The 21,747-nt window shown below is 40.1% G+C and overlaps 1 long non-coding RNA gene across 1 annotated transcript in view; it reads right to left on the bottom strand.

Moving 5' to 3' along the window:
• The window catches only part of LOC144524416 (uncharacterized), a 155,758-nt gene that overhangs the window by 56,784 nt on the left and 77,227 nt on the right, over nucleotides 1–21,747 (bottom strand). The window contains exon 2 of the long non-coding RNA XR_013502603.1: nucleotides 10,950–11,211. This is a non-coding gene — a long non-coding RNA (uncharacterized LOC144524416). The remainder of the gene's footprint in view (nucleotides 1–10,949; nucleotides 11,212–21,747) is intronic.

The following is a 21,747-nucleotide window of genomic DNA, read 5'->3' on the forward strand; positions in this document are numbered from 1 at the left end:
ATATGTAGCCAGGTCCACAGACTGATGAGCTCTGTCCAAGGTACTGAAATATTACCATTCATATGGAGCATGTCTCCTTCCAGTGATCAGTACCTCACTACAACCCTTGGTGTGCAGTACATTTTAATATTATACCTTTTCATTCAGGCATTAACTGCAGGTAGCTACAGTACTACATAACCTGTAGCCTACAGTATACTGTAATGTAACCCAATAGCCCTGCAATTAAATACCACCTAGATGAGGCTTATAATATTTAAAGTATTTTTAAGATTGTAGTCAGAGTCAAAGTGTCGAGTCAAATCTATGTAACCATAGTGGTCAAGTACATTTACTCAAGTATTGCACTCGAGTACAATTTTGAGTTACTTGTACTTTACTTAAAGGAACATGCCGACTTATTGGGAGTTTATTCACCGTATCCCCCAGAGTTAGATAAGTCCATATCCTTCTCATCTCTGTGTGTGTTGTAACAGTCTGATGCAGCCACCTGGAGGTAACCGGCTCCATCTAACCTACTGCTCCCAATAAGTGACAACAACAAAAAGGTGAAGCACTGCTACTTCTGCTACTTGGGCGGAGTGATTTGCTCGCAGCACCTGAAAAGCCCTGTGGTGAGGAGCAGAGAGTTCGCCTGATTTGGAGTAATATAAAAAAGTAGCAGTGCTTCGCCTTCTGAGAATATAGTTCCCAGTATGTATACGGTAAGAAGATGGCTGTGTCTCATGTGACCTTGATATTTGTACATGCTGTGACTATACAAATCACAACATGTAAATAGGAAAATGTTGGCATTATTTTGTCACTTATTGGGAGCAGTAGGCTAGATGGAGACGGTTACCTCCAGCATCTGTGCTAAGCTAGGCTAGCGGTGGGTGCGTCAGACAGCGTTACGACACGCACGGAGATGAGAAGGGTATGTATGGACTTATCTAACTCTGGGGGTTACGGTGAATAAGCTAAAGTCCCAATAAGTCGGCGTGTTCCTTTAAGTATTTCAGTTTTATGCTGCTGTGCACATACTTCTACTCCACTACATTTCAGGGACCAATATTTAGGGCTGTGAGTAACAAGAATTTTCATTCTCGATTCATCTTACCATTAGTTTCTCGATTATTCGCTTTATTATCTATAAAATATCAGAAAGTAGGGAAATTGTTTGTTACATCCGACCATTACTGCAAAAGGACAGGATAGTTTACTATCACATAAGACAAAGAAAAGCCTTTTAAGAGAAGAACCAGCAAATGTTTGGTATTTTTTTTTATAAAAGATGACTGAGACAATTAAAATAGTTGCTATTTGATATTTCCTATTTGATATTTCCGTTGACTAACTTATCCATTAATTAAGTAATAATTTCAGCTTAGAAATATTGTTCAATTTATGCATTTTGTTCGGCAGCTAGTTACGTTGCAGATTCAGACGTACTAATTACAACATACAAAACACATGATTAGTATATATAATATGATGCATTTTTATATATTAAACAAATAAAAACAACAGAAATACTTTCTTTAAGTAAAGTTTTTACCAATAGTGTTACTACTTTTGCTTAAAGGTCCAGTGTGTAACGTGTTTAGTTGTTCATTATCAAAATCTGTGTTGCCAGTTCACAAACTTGTCCTTTTTCATGAATATTTACCACCACCATAGTAGTATTCCTTTTGGCTTGAAATTTTACATTTGCATTCACATGAACTGGGGTAGACGCTCCATATTCATGCGCCATCTTGAAATATGTTAGTCGGTAAGGGACATACAGGACATACTGCTCCGCCTTTCGTGTTTTCCTGTCACATGATAAACTCACAGGTGCTGCTAATGCTGCTAATGGGTATCGTAGCTTCCCGGCCCCGGCAAGTTTGAAGGAAACATGGAGGACCACATGTATTCATTTTCAGGAACAGGAGTCTTCTTCTTCACCCAGAAAAAGAAAAAGGATATTGAAAAGAGCAAGAGACCGGCTTTTTGAAGTGTGAAGGCTACCGTAGCTGTAATACGTACTTTGAACTGCGTGGTGCAAGAGAGAGTTTATTGTGATATATGATCTCAACGCTAGATCGGAGAAATTCCTACACATTGGACCTTTAAGTAAAGGATTTGAACACTTTCTCCACTGCTTGTCTGTTCTTGTCACGGCATGGTTGTGTAAATAGTCATCATCTTAAATAAATGTGGTCCAGGACAAAGTTAATGTTTCTACCTCCTGCAGACACCTTTCTAAGTATCTCTAACTGCTGCCAGAGTCAGCGAGCTAGATTTAAATTTTCAATCGCACCTACTTGATAGTCCAGTGTGGGTGTTCATCAGAGGCATAAATGTAAACTGAAGATGGTGGAATATGCTCAGCAAATATATTTAAATATATCAGTTTAATCTTGTATTACAATAAGCAGAGATCGTCAAATCAGTCTTCCACTCACACCAGCTGTCACACTGAACTGCAATTTCATGTCTCAGCCACAGACCAGTTTCCCTGAGGCAAGAATGTGTGTGAGGACCGTTAGGTTCAACATGCCACCACCATCCAGTCACATTTATAAAAATAGAAAATCTTCACATTAGTCTCTTCTCATTAACACATCGCCCAATTACTGAGCAGCACAATTTAAAACAAACTAAAAGTGAAATGGCACACACAGTTCCAGGGACTTCTCTGCTGTTGACGGCTGATACATTTAGTAAAAAATTTTCATTTTAGATTACTCCTATGCATTAGTCGTTACCTGTGCTGCATTTTTTACACACGTTGTTGTTTCCGTTGTTGGTTATATTCACCATCCTTCATGTTACAGAACACACTATAATGTTTTCTTTTTCAACTCTAACTGAGCAGAAATTTAAAATATACTCACATTTACCATTGTATAGAGAATAGAGATTAACTAAAAAAAACTGGTTTCATAGAAGAACAAAACTAAGCATAAAATCAGTGTACCTGCTGAGCAAGTTAGTAAATGTTACTCCTTACAAGTGGGTTTTTAAGAAAAAAATAAACTTGAGAAGAACTGAATAAGTCTGTTGCCACTTTTATGTGTCCTCTTTTACAAAGCTAAAAGATAAGAGCATTTTCTGCTGTTTCCCTTTATGTGTGCGTCTCTTAAGAGGGACACAGCTTTGCCACAATTTAGAAAAGGTCAGTGATAAGATTTCTTTGTATTATTAATAGTCTTCAGAGATAAAAGCATTAGAGTGGATATGACTTAACATGCTTATAATAATCCAGCTAATAACACGATGAATTATCATAGGAAACATTAAAAACACTTACAGAGTTGCTTACTGTCACTTTAGAGTGAGTTCAAGTTAAGTCTTTGGTGTTTGCGAGCTAAATTTTGTACAGTCAGCTTGAAGATCCTGTGAAATTGCTTTTAGATCATTTTGTTTTTTTATGGTTTAATGTGTTTCCAGAGAAAAAAGTCGAAGGAGGGAAATGGTTTTAGCCTTGGCAGTGGAAACAGCAGAGGCGGCTGTTGGGAATGTGTTACTGGTACTGCTAAACTGTTTGTTATATATACTGTAATTGGGAGAGTGTGAGGCTGAGCCACAGATATTTTCTTTGTGGAAAGAAATATGGAAGTTTAAAAAAAAGAAAAACACCTCTAACTTGAAAATGTAATTGAAGATTGATTATAATGTAGTATTTGGTCAAACTACATTAAAGACAGTTTGAATCATAAAGAGAGTGAGATAATCAGACAAATAGTTTTGATAGTCACATTGTTCTGTAGCTAATCAACAACCCATCCCATGTACACCCCCTCCCCTTCTTGGCATCTGTGTTTTGTCTCTCAGAGAGTTCACTTGTTACTCTGATGTTCCCCAAGATTTGAATATTAAAGAGAGGCTCTGCAGGCTGTTTCCTGACAGAGAGAAGACAATCACACAGCAGTCCAAATGAATCAAAGTACACACTCTGAAAGACAGCCAGACAAACGGGAACCCATGTAGCCAAACAAAACAACAACAAAGGCAAACCTTGCCAGAATGAACTGCGTAGACAGGTTTTGGTTTTTTGGTCAGTATTCTTGCCATATTTATATGCAAACAACCAACGCTGTTAAAAAGAGAAAGAAAAAACAAACATAAAGGATGACAAAAGGGAACAGAAACAAGGCTGGAAAAAAGAAAGTAGTAAGAGACAAGATGGAAACACATACAACCAAATTAATGACTGTAAAAGTCATATCTGATCCTCTGTGTGTGACAGTTGTCCCAAGAACCCAAGAACATGCAAGGTTCAATGATTTATTCCTTACATCCATTACAACAACCTGTTCAGTGACACTTACCCCTGTCAATCACTGAGTACCAAACATCCCTCCTTCCTTCTCTTATTCTCTTGTTTTTCCACACCCTCACCTCTTCTCTCTTTCCTCTCTGCTCTTCTGGGTTTAGTGCCTCTACTCCTTTTCCCTCCCTCTTTCCATCAATCTCACTGCAACGCTGGACTTCAATATTCCCAAAACTTTAGCACCTCTTGCATTTCCGTCAATTTGACCTGCACTCTACGGTCTTAGTTTCTCATGTTACCCTCCATTCCCTTTTCATCAGCTGGAGTCAACAACACAACTGTTTTTTTTACTACCTTTTCCTTCTTTACTCAAATTTCCTAAATATCTCTCCATAACTCCCTCACCCTCAGGCGTCTAGATGTAGCACCACTTGTTAGATTGCTTGCCATCCTTAAAGGAAGCCAGATGGATGGCGCTCAGTTCTGATTGGTCCAGCAGGGGGTCAAAGTTAATGTCTTTGGCTTGTTGAATATCCAGCCGAGTGAGTCGTTACGTTTGGACAGGATGCTGGAGGGATGATTGACAAAGGCATGAATAGGAGTTAAGTTATGAAAGTACATTTAGGAATAGACCATTTGCAGGATAGCATAAATGGCTGGTGTGTGTGTGTGTGTGTGTGTGTGTGTGTGTGTGTGTGTGTGTGTGTGTGTGTGTGTGTGTGTGTGTGTGTGTGTGTGTGTGTCCAAATGCTGGAAAAGCTAGGATCATGTTGACATTAAACAAAACAGATTTGGGTCGCTGTTAACATCCCCACCAGTTCTCATGAGAATAGAAAGGAATAGTTGTTTACATGAAAAGGACTGTCAGACACACACATTCAGGTCAGTCCTTCAGTCTCCACGCTGATGTGCGCTATATGTCACTGCAAAGCACATACACTGGGGAAAGGAAAAGGGTAAATATCATTCACACTGTCACTGGAAATTGGTGATAAACTGCTGGAAACAGCGAGGAGGGAAGAAAATACAGGAGTCTCACAATATAGAAAGAGAAATAAAAGACAGAGTTGAAAAAGCAGAGTGTCCTCAGCTGGGGTACACCAGGTGAAAATAAAGAATCAGCCTGGAGTGGGAGACATCCTGAGGATTAAAGGCACATTTCCACATACTGTCCATTAATGTAACTGAAAAAAGAGATGGTTCAATGTTGTGCAACAAGTTAATAATGCCACAATAAAAAATGTAGATAATCAGAAAATCTCAAAGCTGTCTCATCTTTTCTTCTATCTTCATAAGAAGGTGCTGCACGTGACTCGCGTGGTCTTTCTCGTTTTTGTCAAGGCCGTAACAAAGCTAGATGCGAAAGCGTTCTCTTACTCATACTGAGACAACCAAAAGTCAATAATTTTTGGCAAACCAGATTGATAATAGTGTTTTGATATTCCACAAGGATGTTAGAGTAGGAGGGGGCATTCGGCTGTACCAGTGTTTGTTCAAATATTAGCCTTTTTTGTGCAAAAACACTGTCTTTCTACATGCAATCTGTAATATATTGTTTCTTTCTATAGTTTGCACGCACTTGCACGCACACACACACACACACACACACACACACACACAGATGTGCATGACAACATACACACTAGAGTGAATCAACTGTAGTTCATGATTACAGAATGTCAAGTCATTGGAACTGAAGAGAATACAAATAACAACATTATCTGGCTCGCTATCCAAGCTGACATTTCTACTTAAATCACATGCCAGTGTGTGTGTGTGTGTGTGTGTGTGTGTGTGTGTGTGTGTGTGTGTGTGTGTGTGTGTGTGTGTGTGTGTGTGTAATAGCCCTTTTGGCAAGCGTAGACAAATAACATTTCAGAGTGTTCTTCATTTCCGCAGGTCTGGCACACAGAAAGAAAGATCAGGATCCAAACAGCTAAACATTATCTGCCTTCACCTCCTAAATATCATTCTTCTTCAGGCAGAAGTAGAGTCTGTAGCATGTTGCCCTTTTCCAAAAACAAACCTCTGGAAACTAAGCAGCATGGTGGCTCAGTGGTTAGCACTTCTGCCTCACAGCAAGAAGGTTCTGGGTTTGAATCCAGGTCATTCTGGGTCTTTTTGTGTGCGTTTCCTACTACAGTTGAAAATTAGCTGACTGGCTAACACTGGTGCTTTGACAGAAATATTGATTAATGTGCATTGTCCTAAACAAACTTAAACTACAGCCCTGTCTTCATTTATCTGACTCTCCTCTTTCATCCCTCCTCCTTGCAGTATTTCTTCTCTCCAGAACCGATCCCTCTCTCTGTCATTTCAGTCACTCTCTGCTTTTGTTGCCCTTTGAGGACTTATTCTTTTCTCTCTATATTGCCTGTCCATTTGTCAATTTCTTTCTCCTCCACCTGTCAATCTCGTCCTAGTCAATAGGGGCCACTTATCCCAACTCTACCTATCCAACTTTCTCTTAGATCATTACACTAGATCTCTCTCTCTCTCTCTCTCTCTCTCTCTCTCTCTCTCTCTTCTTTTATTTCTTATTTTGATGGCCCCGGGATGCTCTAAGTGCTTCCTTTCTAATTACTCTCTTCACTCCCTCTATAGCTTTAAAGTGTTGAAGTACATCTCTTGTTACTTTTGATACTCACTGTCTCCACAATCCAATTTCTCATCTCCTGACTCCCTCTCATCTCTTTGGATTTTTCTGTGAGGCCCAAAGCGATTGTTGAGCGACTATCTATCTTTCACTTCTATGACCTAAACTGTTGTTTGTTTGAGTTTATTGAATTCATGCTCACAGTTTAACAACTGAATAAAAAACAGAAAAATATACGGTCTAGCCCTGTAAAAATAGATAAATATACGTAACTACACCCATACATTTATACTCTCCCTACAAACAGCCATCCACTTAAACCATTCATGTGGTCTACGTTAAGTGCCTTTTACACAGTAAAATAATATGTACAACACTCAAAAATGAAACACAAAATGTACAGCACAAGCCACAGCCAACAGCAAACACCAGAGACTTCAGCTAGATGTTCCATTCAGTGCTGTGTTGTACAATCTGACTGCCGTAGTCTTCAGTCTGTTTGTTCTGCACTGAACTTCTAAGATGGTTTCTGTTTCGTAGCAGCCTGTTGATGTTTGTAGCTCTGGTCAATGGGAGCAGGTCATGGAGAGGGTGTTGTTCAGATGTCATCTCTTTGACCAGCTGAACTGCTGCCTGGTGGTAGCGTGCATCCTCTGGTGATGATCCTGAGGGCTCTTTTCTGGACCCTTTCCAGATGTGCAGCTTGGCTTCTATCACAGCCCACCAAATGGACACTGCCATACTCCAAACATGGCCTGACCAGAGCAATGTAGATGGTGACAAGGTCCTCACAAGGGAAGCCATGTCTGGCAAGAAATTGCAGGAAGTGGAGCCGCTTGGAGGCCACCACTTGCTTAATGTGTGTGTCCCTGCTGAGGTTGGAGTCCAGATGGAAGCCTAGGTACTTGGTGGTGAACACAACCGGGACTTCCTTACCTCCAAGAAACAAGGGAGCAGGTCGCGGTGGGTTTCTGGAATAACTGATTTTCAGTTACACTGATTTTTCCCCATTGAGCAGGATGTTGTTTGATGCGGCCCATTTGTCTAGCCCTAGCTGCTGGGCTTCCACTACCATAGTGATGTCTCTGGACTCTGGATGTTGTGGGAGGACTCCAGGCCTGGTTTAACCATCTGGTATACCAGGAAAATGCCAAGTTGTCTAAGTATGAATTCTGGATATAAATCACAATAAAATAAAATCAGAGATTAATATTGTTTTGTTGTCTTAGTATCAGAAACTACAAAAAATGGCAAGCAGGTCAACATATTGCATTTTGTGTCTATTTACTTAATATGATGTGTAACGTTGCATATTTCTGTGTTATACTTCTCTGAATTCCAGCGCCACTTACAAGTCAGAAACTGCATGAATTATTTCAGCTACAGAGCTGTAGCTGGAAACATTCATGCATTGTGAGGCACAGACACAAGAAGAGAACACCGAAGATTACCAACAGCAGTAAAAATGTTCAAAATGCTTAAAAATAAACAAATGAAGGTCAATCTTCAGGCAATGGAGAGGGCTATGGCAGAGCCATAGATGTGGAACAACCAGCAGAAAACAACCATTATGGTGTTTGAAAAATAAAGCACATAAAAAACTTGTTGATTCAAGTTAAAAGATCCCTGAATAGACACTGAAATGTTTATAATGTTATAAGACTTAAGGAGAAAACGAGCGAGAAGAGGCAAACAGGATACACCTCTGTCAGGATCAGTAATGTGCTGTGAATCTCCTGTGTGTTATTCAGATTTAGAGGCAATAATAAACTCCACCTCGGGCACTGAGCTGGATCTTCCACAGTCTCTTATCGCACACTGAGAAATACATTTTCTAAACACAAGTATACAAACACACACACAGCGAGCCTTTCAGCCAAAGGGATTACCCACAGAGACATTAGATTACAGAGATACAAACAAACACAACGATGCTTGAACTGGACAAACTGAGAAATCAATAGGTCATCTTCTGGAAAGATAGAGAAGAGGAATGCTAGTGTTGGAGCTTACTTTTTTTTCTTAAATTCTCTATGTGAATCTTACCCTCTGCCCTACTAACAGCTGAATGTTAAAACCATGTTAGCTGTAAAGAGAACTTCCTCTCCATCCTGATCCTTCCTCACTTTATATTCCAAAGATTGAAGAGGAGACAAAGAAAAAGGGGAGCAAGTTAAGTCAAAGGGAAACACAACTTGAGCTTCAAGGTATTGTTCAACATGTTGTTACAACACATGGGGCCAGAAAAACACTATTACTAGAGGATATATCTAATAGTGAAGAAGCTGCAGAAGTTACACTGATGTGTAAATCCAGATTCACGCTTGACACAAGGAGAGTCAACGGGAGTCCCGCCATAGATACATTTTGATCTTTAAACTGGATCGTACCCATTGATTAAACTCTCACACTGGACCAACATATTGTACGTTTTCGGGCAATGTTCTGCTTTAATTAGATTTCCCACAGTTACTGTTTTACAGTTTTACTGATACATAGCTACACAAACTTACACTCACACTATAACTGGAGTTATATCCAGGTAACTTCTCATTTCTTTCATCTCATTACTGAATAGAAAAATGACAGTTTCATAGAAACTATGATATTTTGATATATTTTTGTGGACGTGTGAAAAAATGTGGTCTGCTGGTCGCACCAAAGGAAAAGTCATTAAATCACCAAATGCATTAAGATTTGCTCTGATAATTGACTGACATTGCCTAAGGGGGGCAACGTCAGTCTTGCTAGCTTATAGCTCATGGCAAGTCAGACTTTTCCAGTTAATAAGTCAAGGCTAAAATTTGAAGTTGAATATTTGAGTGGCTTCAGGCTGAGTATCAATTGTATTTTTATAGCCCAAACCTAATGTATCCACGATATAGACATAAATGGTGGTTTGTAATTGTAACCTGGGCTCCAAATCTAGTTATACTTTGACAGAACTGAGATTTCATTCTGCATCTTTTTGTTTTTTTCCCAATTGAGCCATTTCACAAAATGTGTTTCCACATAGTCCCCATAGTAGCGAGGAGGAAGTAATAGTAAGAAGCAAGCCAGACAGTCTGTGCGCTTATCACAGGAGAAGCTATCAATCAGCTGCAGGTCAGATATGGGAACCTGATTTATGGCTGGAAATGACCTTCTTTTCTTTTTCTGCTTCCTGTGTCTCTCCTTCCACCTGTCTCCCCTACTCCTTCACTCATCCATGTCTTTCGTGTCTGTTGTCTCAGATCGATAGAGACTCCTGCGGCACAGAGCGGACAAATCCCAGTGGCTGCTGTGTTTTTCCAAACAAATCTACACACGGCACATACACACAAACACGCATGCACACTGTCATTGACTGCCTGCTTTAGCGAGAGTGGTAGATACACAATCATACAGCACATGCAGTGTGTACAAACATCAGCAAAAGACAAGGACGCTTTCCTCTCTAATACATCAACGCATTTAATTCCATCCAGCTCCTCTTCTCTGCCTCCACCCCTCTGTTCCTCAAACTGCAGCACAATAACATTTATTTTAAAAACACATTCTCAAGTTCCCTTATCCATTTATGGCATTTTTAATAAACTCTAATCTTCTGTATGATCCGTCTATATAGAACTGGTGACATCATTACTGTGCTGTGGCTGGATGAAAGACAGGGATTAACAAAAAAAGAAGGAAAGACGAGAGAAAAGACACTGTTAAACAATGTAACAGGGTTCAGCATTTTAGCTTTCTGCTGCAACACTTTCCACTTAATTTCCTTTTTTCTCACTTTGGAGTTTTGAGGTTATTCAAGAGAACAGAGTGTTCATTAATTAGATGCAACTCCATGAAAAGTGAACCACCTTTTTTGTTACAGAAGAGGCAACATCTATCGTAAAACACTTAACTTCAATGAAATGCAAAGCCAGGCGATTACGATTACAGGTGAGAGGAACCTCTATCACATGAATTAACTCAAAGGCAGAAATTAAAGGGTTATGTTATTTGGAAACAAAGTATTTGACTGAGTGACAGGTGAACACAGGAATCAGACAGACACACACACACACACACACACACACACCAGAGTGACAGTGTACCTCGCAGTGCAAACAGAGGTCAGGTGTAACAACTCACTTGTATAATTCAGGCAGGTCTGATGTGCAGCTGCATTGCTCTGAGACAGATTGGCAGTGTTGCCCAGGGTCTCTGACACCTTGTTGTGAAGGATGAGGACGTGACAGCTATCGTCATGGGAACCCAGAGGATCAACACTGTCACATACTGTACGTCTCTCTGAGTGGCAACATAGTCTGTTCCTCCAAATCTTCATTTAGTGGACTTTCCCTTGTGTCTCCTCCCTGCTCTCTTGCCTCTTCAGTTGCTGAGTGAATATTCTCTGTAAAAAACAAGACAAAACTTTTTGTGTAAGGTCGTGGATGAAGTCAGTTTTAAATGTTCTCACGTTTTCTATGCTGAACAGGTTTAATTGTTTGGTGACACACAATCGTCAGGAGGCACAAGCATATCCGTACATATTTAGCAGGTGCTGGGTAACAATAATCTTCACATAGACAAACACGTACCTGCACACTGCTATGTCCTTCCTCCTTCTTTTATTCTACATTGACATGACAGCATGTTGACTGAAAATGGTCTTCTTCAGGTTGTTCTTCCATCCCTCATGTGAGGAAGACCATTGATGGTTTAAACATTGTCATGGTCATGAGGAATAAAAGAGGAACTGAGAATGTGTGGGGGTATTTTGTTTGTTTTGTGTCGGTTATGAACTACTGTACGAGATATGATGGCTGAAGTCTGTTGTTACTAAGACTAATTATGATAAACCCTAATTATACAGCACCTAGGCCAAGTTGCACTCTGGCTTGTACAGGAGAAGAAATTCAGCAATACTACCAGGAGCCAGCCCATGAAGTGTGTCTGTTGTTTACTAAGCATGAGCAGTTCAGTGTTTATGCCCCGTTCCTGCCAATATTATCACAATGTGTCTAAAAACTTTTCAAAGTACTTCTGTAATGTAGCATGATCGGAAGTTACTTTTGGATTCCTTAGATTCAGTAATTGGTACAAAAGAATATTTTTGCTCAAATGCTTCTTCAAAAGTAAAACATTAAAAAAAAACACTGCAATTACTTGTTACAACTTAATGAAACATGAGCATGTGTGTGTTTGTGTGTACATGTGATGGGCATGCCTCCGCAGCAGTTGAGACAAATGTTTAATTACACCGGTTCAAATACACTCCATTATAAGAGAGCAGACATAAGAGAGGGGAGGGAAAATAGTGGGGAGCAGGAACATAATCCATCCTCCTGTGAGCTCTGTGTGGCTGTCAGACAATGTTGCAAGGACAAATTTAATTTAGTCAGGGGATTTAGCCCATTCAGTGGCTGACTTTGCTTTGTGAACGTCGAGTTGTCTTTGGCTGCTGTGAGCCGATGAAGAAGCAGAGTTAAAGGATCCAAACCCATTCACCTTCGCAGCTCCAATTTAAACATCTAATTAACTTTCAAAAACGGAAAAAGGCTTTCATGGCCTAACGAGTTCATATCAGCCACAGTGACAATTTGGAGGATTGAACCACGCTTACACATTTTTACTGCTGCAATTACACTTATGGTAATAATACTGGAAAACTGAATCATTGCTTTTTAGAGAGCAGAACACAAATATGATTTGGTAAATAAGTAGAGGGTGAGGACAGCTAATACAAATGGGACAAGAAATATGTTTGTGTATCCAGTGCAGAAAGACTAATAGATCATTTTAATGGCCTAATAAAGATAAAATAGGTAGCCAGGAAGTCTGTAAGATTTCACCTTTGCAGATAAAACTGTAGAACTTCAGCATGGAAGTTGACAGGTTTAAATGCATGACCTTTTGGGAAAACTGCTAAATAAATCTCTTAAAAAAAACTGTGAAGACGGAAACCTTAAAGTACCTCTGGTCCTGTAAAGCACCAAGGCATCCCTCATGTGTGGAGAGACTTTCTGGCGAGGAGGGCATGGCATCATGACACCTGTCTCCCTCTGCCCACCATAACCACAGTGCAGTTCCCATCACACTGAGCTGACAGGTGCAAAGGTCTGATAGAGTTTAACTACTGCATTAGCATGCTCCGGTCTGTCACCATTTGGGCAGGGGAAGACAGAAAATAGATAAGAAAAACTGAAGAAAGTTGTCTGGACTAAAAAAGTGAGTGAGTGAGTGAGTGAGTGAGTGAGTGAGTGAGTGAATATCTCTCTGCTTTGAATACTGGTCTTATTCGCCCACCCATTCATTCCAGATGGTGTAATATCAAAGTAGAAAGAGGGGGCAGAAGGGGAAATAGGGGAGCCTCGCCTCATTTTTACCTCCCCATCAATCTCATTTCAACAAGATGGAGAAAAATGACAAAAACACAGAGACTGGCTGGCCAGATCGAGAGTTAGCAATTAAATGTCACAGTGGAGTTAAGAAAAATGTGATGAAGGAAACTCAGTAAAGTTTAGTATATTACACAGAGAATGAGTGAGGAGAGAGTGACTGAATGCTAAAAAGTCATTAGTGAGAATGCTGAGACTAAAGCCTGGATATTAAAGACAGCTGCCAGGAAAAGAAAGAAAGAGAGAGACAAAAAAAAAAGCACAAAGATAAGAGGTAAAAACAGTGAGACAATCTCTAGAAGTCAATGTAATGCTGTTGACACAGTCCCAGACCTGGAAATAAATCTACTTAACTTTACACATCCACTTCCTTAACTTCACAGGCAAGCTCTGAGCAAACCAAACACACAATTAAAGTTTCCAATGATCAAACATGACGATGAAGTAATTAGGCAGCAGTCAAGATAAAATAAACTTCTTCATATAGCATCACTCTCTTTATCATTCAGCATTATTCAGTGCTTTTCCAACCTGGTTTCTTTTTTTTTTAGTTTTGGAAATCATTCTTGTTCCAATGGAAAATATATAATGTATATCAAGCACTCAGATGATCACAACAGTTTGAAACACACTGAAACACTCCTGTTTTGATCTAAACCACGTATCTGGGAGTGAAAATATAAAGACAACATACGTGAAATCTCAACCTAGACACAGAAAATGATTCAGAGGATACAATGTTTTTTAGGAGGCTCAGATTTATAATAGTACTAAACTCACGCTTGCAGTCATGCTTCACCATCAGTTGCTCATTCATAAGCTGCCTGGCTACCAGCTGACCAGTAACATATTGTTGATTTAACTAAGATTTAATGTTCATGTCTGTGTTTATTAAGGGAGGAATAGTTCTCCCAGCAGCACAACATTGCACTTATGAGATATGGAAACACAGCAGCTCTGTCATTCCTTTATAACGCTACTTAGGATAAGTACTACTGTGTAACAACCACTTTAATCATGTAACCATTTCCTTTTACTAAAAGCACAAAGTTAGAACCAGAGAGCTCTCAGTAATTAGCGGTCGATTTCATTCTGTTTTAAATGTACCCAACATGTCCATCAATGTGTGGTTTTATCAATAACAGCCTGATAATCAGACTGATTTGTCATTCTGTTTTTAATTCACAGTTTCAATCAAAGAAACAAATGAATGGAAGCAGGCTGGATCAATGGCCCTGCACAATAAAAAGTCTCTGGAAGATACACAGTGCAGACAGTTGTTGTATACTTTCAGATAGAAACTGAAAAATAGTAAAGAGTCAATCATCCATCCACATCTCATGATGTAAATGAGTGCTTTATATCCTGAATGCCACATTAGAGAACTTTGTCTCTCTCGTCTCCACAGGTTTATTATGTCATCGGTTCAATCGCTTATTTTCAATGCTGCCTTCTGCGTACTTACTTTTATTCTTTTCCCATTTTCTTTCACACTTGCCAGATTAGGTTTGACACAAAAACACAGACACAGAAATGCATGTCCAGTACAGGTCACAATAACATCTTCTATCATCAGGTTGCAGTCTTGTTTGTACAGCAAAGAACCCTGATGGGTGCCCTGTGAACTTTAGTTTCAACATAACTTTGAATTACAATTATATTTGCAGAAGTGAGATCTTGTTTTTTGGGTTTACATTGTCAGTCAAGAAAAAAAGATGTTTTAACAGCATTCCGGATCTTGGAAATCCAAACCAATTTTGAATTTATAGTAAATTGAGAAACGAGAAACAACCAGAAGGATGGGATTAATGTGTCATGCACTCTATGTTTTTGATTTGTGCTTGACCTCCTTACATGTTTTAGGGGGTGCGTGGGGTATTTACCATCTGACAGTATACAACAAACTGCCAACGTATGATGCTAATAAAAAAAGGTGATGATGCATTCTGTGTTGATGCCTCTAGTCATCTGGTGAGACAAAACAGTTTTACATTTTTTTTTATTGTCTTTAATTAAAAAAATATGGAAGTTGGAGATTCATCCCACCACTCCCCCGCCATAACCAAGGGGGTAAGCCAGCCTCCACAAAGCGTACCTCCCATGGAGCCATTTTGATGCTAATAAGCTATCACCTGCCGTTAGCATTCCATTGACTGCCATTCATTTTGGCGCCACTTTGACAGCGAATAACTTTACATCTGAAGCGTTTAAAGACTCTAAATGTCCATTGTTTATTTCTGAAGAAACACGACAATGTATAAAAGGCTCCATTACCTTGTACCTCACGTTAAGGCTCCGTAGCAGACGTTTTTGTAAAAATAGGCTAACGATTGTGTCATAACCACGCGACTTTCTGTCGCATAGTAGAGGAATTACCGTACAGTACAGGAGAAGCTCGCAGGCAGTTTCAACTTACGTTAACTGTTTAAGTTTACTTTTGTTATTATTACTAATGTTATGTAGCATTTTAGTTAGCAATAATTAGCCTGTGCCTATGTTATCTCCTTACATATACCTACACCCTCCGTCTCTGCAAGATTCGGAATGATTGAGATTTCTCTTGGCACAGCTACCAGAAGACTTACAACTTTCAGACAGGTTGCTCACGTCACATCTACGTTGGCAAGCTCAGTTTGCAGCTGCGCAGTAACGCTCAGCCATCACTGGAAAAGTGCTTCTAATATCCTTCACTGGTCTCCATAGAAAACAACGGCGTCACATTGTCCATTTATTTTACTGTCTATGGTTATAACAGTCCATCGATATTGTGCTGGTCCCTTAAGATTACATTTCTCCAGCAGAATCTCCATCCATCTGCTGAAATCCTATTTTCATGACAAACAATAAGATACACACACTCACTCCATCACTGCTGCCTGGAGCTGCCAGAGAACGGGACAAAGAAAAGACAAGGGCAAAATCAAGAATGATAAGGTGGGAGGAACCTGAGAAAAAGTTCTCCTCAAGTGTTTAATCAGTTAGGATAATATCATGTTAGTCATTGCTCTGCAGGAGTGTGTTGAAAGTGAAAAGAAAAATGCAGCTATATCTAAAAATGTTAACTATACCTGTGACTTTGAAGGTTTAAGCTGCTGCTCTGGTACCAAGATGGAACAAAGCTTGCTTCAGGGAACAGAAAATCTTGGACATATTCCAAACCGTCAACAAACTCAACCTTAACTCAGTTTTCCTCGTATGAGAAATGGGACCCAGATGTGAAGTCAGCATGTGCTGTCACAACACCACTGTCCTCAAAGATCAAAGTAAGCTGCAGCGGATGCTGTGGGAGCAACCATTTGACAATCAGTGCTATCGCCTACAGCAACGACTCACCCAGGAATAAACCTTCATCATAGCTGTGATTGACCTACTCTGCACTATATCTGTAGCCGCAGTCTCTCTGCAGCTAAGAGTGTGAAGCAGCGGCTGCTTTGCTTAACTTAAGCAGACGCTATTCCCCCAACTACTTCCTCCAGCTTCCTGTTGAAAATTAAAGCAATCCTAGGTGGCATATATAATCCCACCAGCTGCAGTCTATCCTTTCAGATGGCCGTGATCCTTACCTTGTCACTGAGCCTGCAACTTTAGCCCTGTTGCTTGTACAAGAATATCATTCTTCGATCTATCAGTCACCTTAGGTTGAAACATCAATTAGTAAATCAATAACTTTGCCTTCAGGTCCTTCATGGCCTCATATGCCATCTTGCGCTCACTCATAGAGAAGACATACTTTATCAATAAAAAGTACAAAGTGTAAGACAAAGCAAAAAAAAACATAGAGAGAGGGAAAGAAGGGCACCTGCATGTATAAAACTGAGCAGCACGTGCACAGAGCAGCCACCATGCGCGAGGGCATATAGGCTGTCACAGGTAAACTCTGCTCTCGAAGTTGATTTCTCCTCACCGAATATAACTGACTTATGACACTTTGGGGGCGGAAACCAAGGGAGGCACTGGCTCTTCTATGATTAGTCTCTTTCAAGGCGATCTCACCCACACGGACCTCCTTAGTTTACCTTGATTGACAGCTATCGTTCAGGAAGCCCGGAGTGTATCAACTGTAGAACTGTTTATCTTTTCTTTCTGTCTTTATTAACGATGTAGTGCAAGACAGAACCGTATATAAAGGAATGTATAAGTGCCTCTCATCAGTTTGGTTGTTGGGATATGTGCTATGCTTTTGAAATGTCCGTAAATTCTTGCCAATGTACCGTTATCTCTAAAATTAGAGCTAGCCTTAGCTAACATGGCTGTTGTTTGGCCTGGTCAGTCAGTCTGATAATCTGAAAGTCTGAAATACTTATATTATTTTTTGGCATGTTTAATTTTTTAGTAGAACGCGATCACACATTAACTTTACATCATACACCACGTCATGAAACATTATTTCTGGCTCTGGATTAATCAGCCATATTAGCTAAGGCAAACATTAGCTCTAATGTTCGAGGTAGGCTATATGCATGTGCAAAGCATCGCACATATCCCAACAACAGAACAGATGAGAGACACGTATACAGTCCTTTATTTACGGAGCTATCTTGTGCTACATTGTTAATAAAGATAATAAATAAAAACACGTCTTCGGCCTGTAACGTTCTTCCTGAACTGTCATTCAAAGTAACGTTAGGGAGGTCTATGGGTGAGATCGCCTTGAAAGTGACCAATCATAGAAGGGCCAGTGCCTCCTTGGTTTCCACCCCTAAAATGTCAAAAGTCAGTTTCATTCGGGTAAGCAGAAATCAACTTTGAGAGCAGAGTTTACCTGCGACAGCGTGTATGCCCTCCAGCGCTCGCAAAGCAGACACTCGCGGGCACGTGGTAGCTGCTATGTGCGTGTGCTGCTTAGTTTTATACACGCAGGTGCCATTCTTTCCCTCTCCTTATGTTTTACTTCACGCTCGCAGCTGCCTGTACAACCCTTTATTGTTGAATTGGTGGGTGAAGAGTAATATCTGCGCGTTTAAAATGACAAAATGTTTTATCGCGTTCGCGAGATATGACATAAACCTGACGCCATAGCCACCATGCTGCACACACTCTATCCTTTCTCCTGCTGATGCCTTCCTTTATCACATTCTAATACAAATCCATTTCCTTCCTGTCACCTCTCTGATAGCGCTGCTAATGTTGCTTAATAAAATTATGCAAAGGAACAGCTGTCAGTTCTGTGTTGAACATATTAAATTATCGTCTGAGGAGGGAGAGAGAGAATGAGAGAAAACCCAGGAGATGGATGACCTATTCAAGTCACTGGAACACCTCTCTCTTTCTCTCTCTGGGGGTTAATATGGTTTTAATGAAATTGTGCTCCTACAACAACTTATGTCATGGGGGGAAATGAGTAGGGAGTGATGGAGAGGTTTAGTGTGAAGCAGTTTTATTTACTATTATGAAGGATGAACAGCAGGGGAAAGGGGGGGAGCAAAATATGTTTTTACATATAGGCAGCAGCGAGTGAGCCTAATTTAAGCATAAACCATGGGGATGCTGCACTTTACCAGCTACCTAAATCCCTCCAAATGATTCAGTTTTCTAGGGTAGCAGCGTCTCTATCTCAGTTTATTAGTATGGTTCAGATACTCGTTTTAATGCTGCATGAACAGAAAATTGATGGTAGAGGGAGCGAGAGATGACAGTTGCTGAAGGGTTCAATCTGGAGCTGATCCACTTAACTGGAGGATGAACAGAGAGACGAGGAGAAATGATGATTTAAGAGAGCTGAGGAGTAATGTGCTACACTGACTGGAGCCTTGGCATATTAATAGGATCTTGTATGTGTATGTGTGTGTGTGTGTGTGTGTGTGTGTGTGTGTGTGTGTGTGTGTGTGTGTGTGTGTGTGTGTGTGTGTGTGTGTGTGTGTGTGTGTGTGAGTGAATCTGAGTGGATGTATAGAGTAAAAAAAACAAAAAAGTGCTGCAGGATGGTAGTCGTGCACTCAAGTCAGTATAGTGGAGAAGGACAGGAGTCAATAGAGAGCTAATAGATCAAACGAGACAGGAAGGAAGGAGATAAGACAGAGAAGATAAGGAGATAAAAGAGGTGAGACGAAGGGGAAAAGTTAGTTTGCGTTAGATGGCACAAAGGATAGATTAACTGAAGTTTACATAAAAAGAAAGTTGAGCAGATGTGACCTTCATTACTATGCAAGAAATGTGATTTGGGAATAAGAGGGTGACATACAAGAGTCAGAGCCAAAAGAAAAGTAAAAAGAGACAAGACTGTGAGATTCAGAGGAAGATACTATAACCTGAAAAGGACATCTCACCTTGGATGTGTGGCTATCGGATGCACACACAGGATTACAATAGACTGGGGTACTAATGAGTTACTGTAAATGTCGGAATTGAGTTTATGTCAATTTGAAAGTTGCAATTATGACTGAGACATTTTTCTGAAAGCTTTAATTAATACGTCTTCCTCACTGAACTATTTTAATTATAAAAAATAAGGAGCATTTCAAACACTTCTGTATCACACTGTACAGACACTGAACACACACTTTCCCAAAATACAACAGGTCACAATAGGCTAGAAAACCGAAAAAAAACATCTCTTATGCTATGAAACTGGAAACACAAAATACATAGAATAATACAAAAAAAACTTGTGCATTTGGGTGATGCCGCCGAATGTGCGTGGTCTTCCAGCCCCATAGTGTGACTGACTCGCACGCCAATCATAGCATATGTACGGCTAAAAGTTTCAGGCGAAACTCGCGTATAGAACCACAGTTCATTATGGTCCGGGGTACTTCCTGGGGGCCTGGAGCAGGTCGTTTTTGGTCTTCCAAGTTCTTTTTTTTTTATTTTGTGCTTAGTAATACAAAAATGTCTGAAAATGCAAAAAGAAATGCAGATGCTGTCTACCAAAGTCGGTTGTTCAAAGTAATTAACCCAAATCTAATGGATACAGTGAACAGCAATATTTCAAGTCTCTACTTTTCATCCCATATGACATGAATGTGGCATAATCCTACTAAACAGCGAAGATCAGCTTCAAGCCTTGTGAAATTATGTGCAAGCTCCAATTCTTGCCAAATCAAAGAACACGTTTCATTCACATTTAAAATATTCAACATCATCACTGATTTAATCAGATTGAATAAAACAGCCACTTTTACCATGTACCTTTTCCATATCAGGCATGCTGTCACGTTACTTACAGTAACAATATGGCTTCGTTCTATTCAAGTGTCCCAGTGAGCCATGGCGATGTGACACTGAGCTGGCATGCACAGGAAACTGAAACCTAAGGAGCTAAATGGAATTTAGCCATCATTCATTTTATTATTTACACCTGTGTTTCCATGAAAACGGCTTATATGCTAAGGCTCATTTAACAAACATGGCAGTCATAGTTTAAATGACCCAAAAATAGTTTGCTAAATGGCATGAAGTGGATAAGCTATTATCATCCCTCTCACAAAAAAACTATATTTATCACTTCATCTTAAATGTTTATTTAAATATGTACTGTATATGTGCAAAACACAGTCACACAAACTGGCACACACTCGACACCCCATGAGCACCACTACACTCACTATAGTCACATCTCTTGACCCCGTATTTGTGACAATTAGCTAAGAAGAAAGTTCTGTCAAAAAACAATGTTGTTAATGTATCCTTGCACACTTAAAAGTGGGTATACGGAAATCCTGGAGCTTTCTTAGTGGGTGAACCCCAACAGTGAGATGAAAAGAGAAACAGAATGAGAATAGGAAAGTAGAACGGATGGGGAAACAGTCATTCCATAGTATTTTAAACAGACACCTAAAAAGGTTTGGCTTTTTATAATAAAAGTACCACGTTTCATTCAGTAAAAAGTTGTTAGAGAAAAGAAACTAAAAGGAAAGTTTCTCTCTTTGTCAGGGTCAGCTGGAGCGGACAGTCCTGATTGGTCTATTGAGCTATTTTCAATAGTGGGTGTAATTACATTATAGAGTCTAACAGCAGTCTCCTGACTAAGTACTCTCACAGAGCAGCCTGCTGCCTCCTGAAAGACCGGCACAGGAAGAAAGAGTCATCCCATCAACTCCTGAAGTGAACCGGAGTTTATGTTTCACATTCACATCCCAGGCAGCGCGTCACAGGCCTCCTTGGTTCTTCACCAACCGAGCTACAGTCATCATGCATACTGCACTGATAAATAAAACAGTTATAGGAGGTGTGACTTCCCCCTTGTCTTCTACCTTCCTGTTCATCTTGTACATTGTAAACCCAACAGACTGTGTGTGCTGAAGTGTTGGATTTCCTAGCACAGGATATCCATTACAGCCTGCATATGAGTGTGTGTCTCTGTGTCACAGCTGAGAGCAGCGCGAGAGGAAGCCGCTGTGAAGCTGTCCCAGCGAAGCCAAACTCATTGTAAAAGACAGGCCACCTAACAGAGGGAGACAGGCACAAAGTTAATGGTGGCTGAGAGGGTTAGTCTGGAGTTGCTTTATCTAAGTCGCAGTGGAGGAGAGGATTGCATGCATATAGAGAGCAAATAAATAGTTCTAAGTTGTGGTCTTTTCGTTGGATTTGTTGACAGTAGGCCTATACAA

The sequence above is a fragment of the Sander vitreus genome, chromosome 10, assembly GCF_031162955.1.
Source record: "Sander vitreus isolate 19-12246 chromosome 10, sanVit1, whole genome shotgun sequence".
NCBI classification, from domain to species: Eukaryota; Metazoa; Chordata; class Actinopteri; order Perciformes; family Percidae; genus Sander; species Sander vitreus.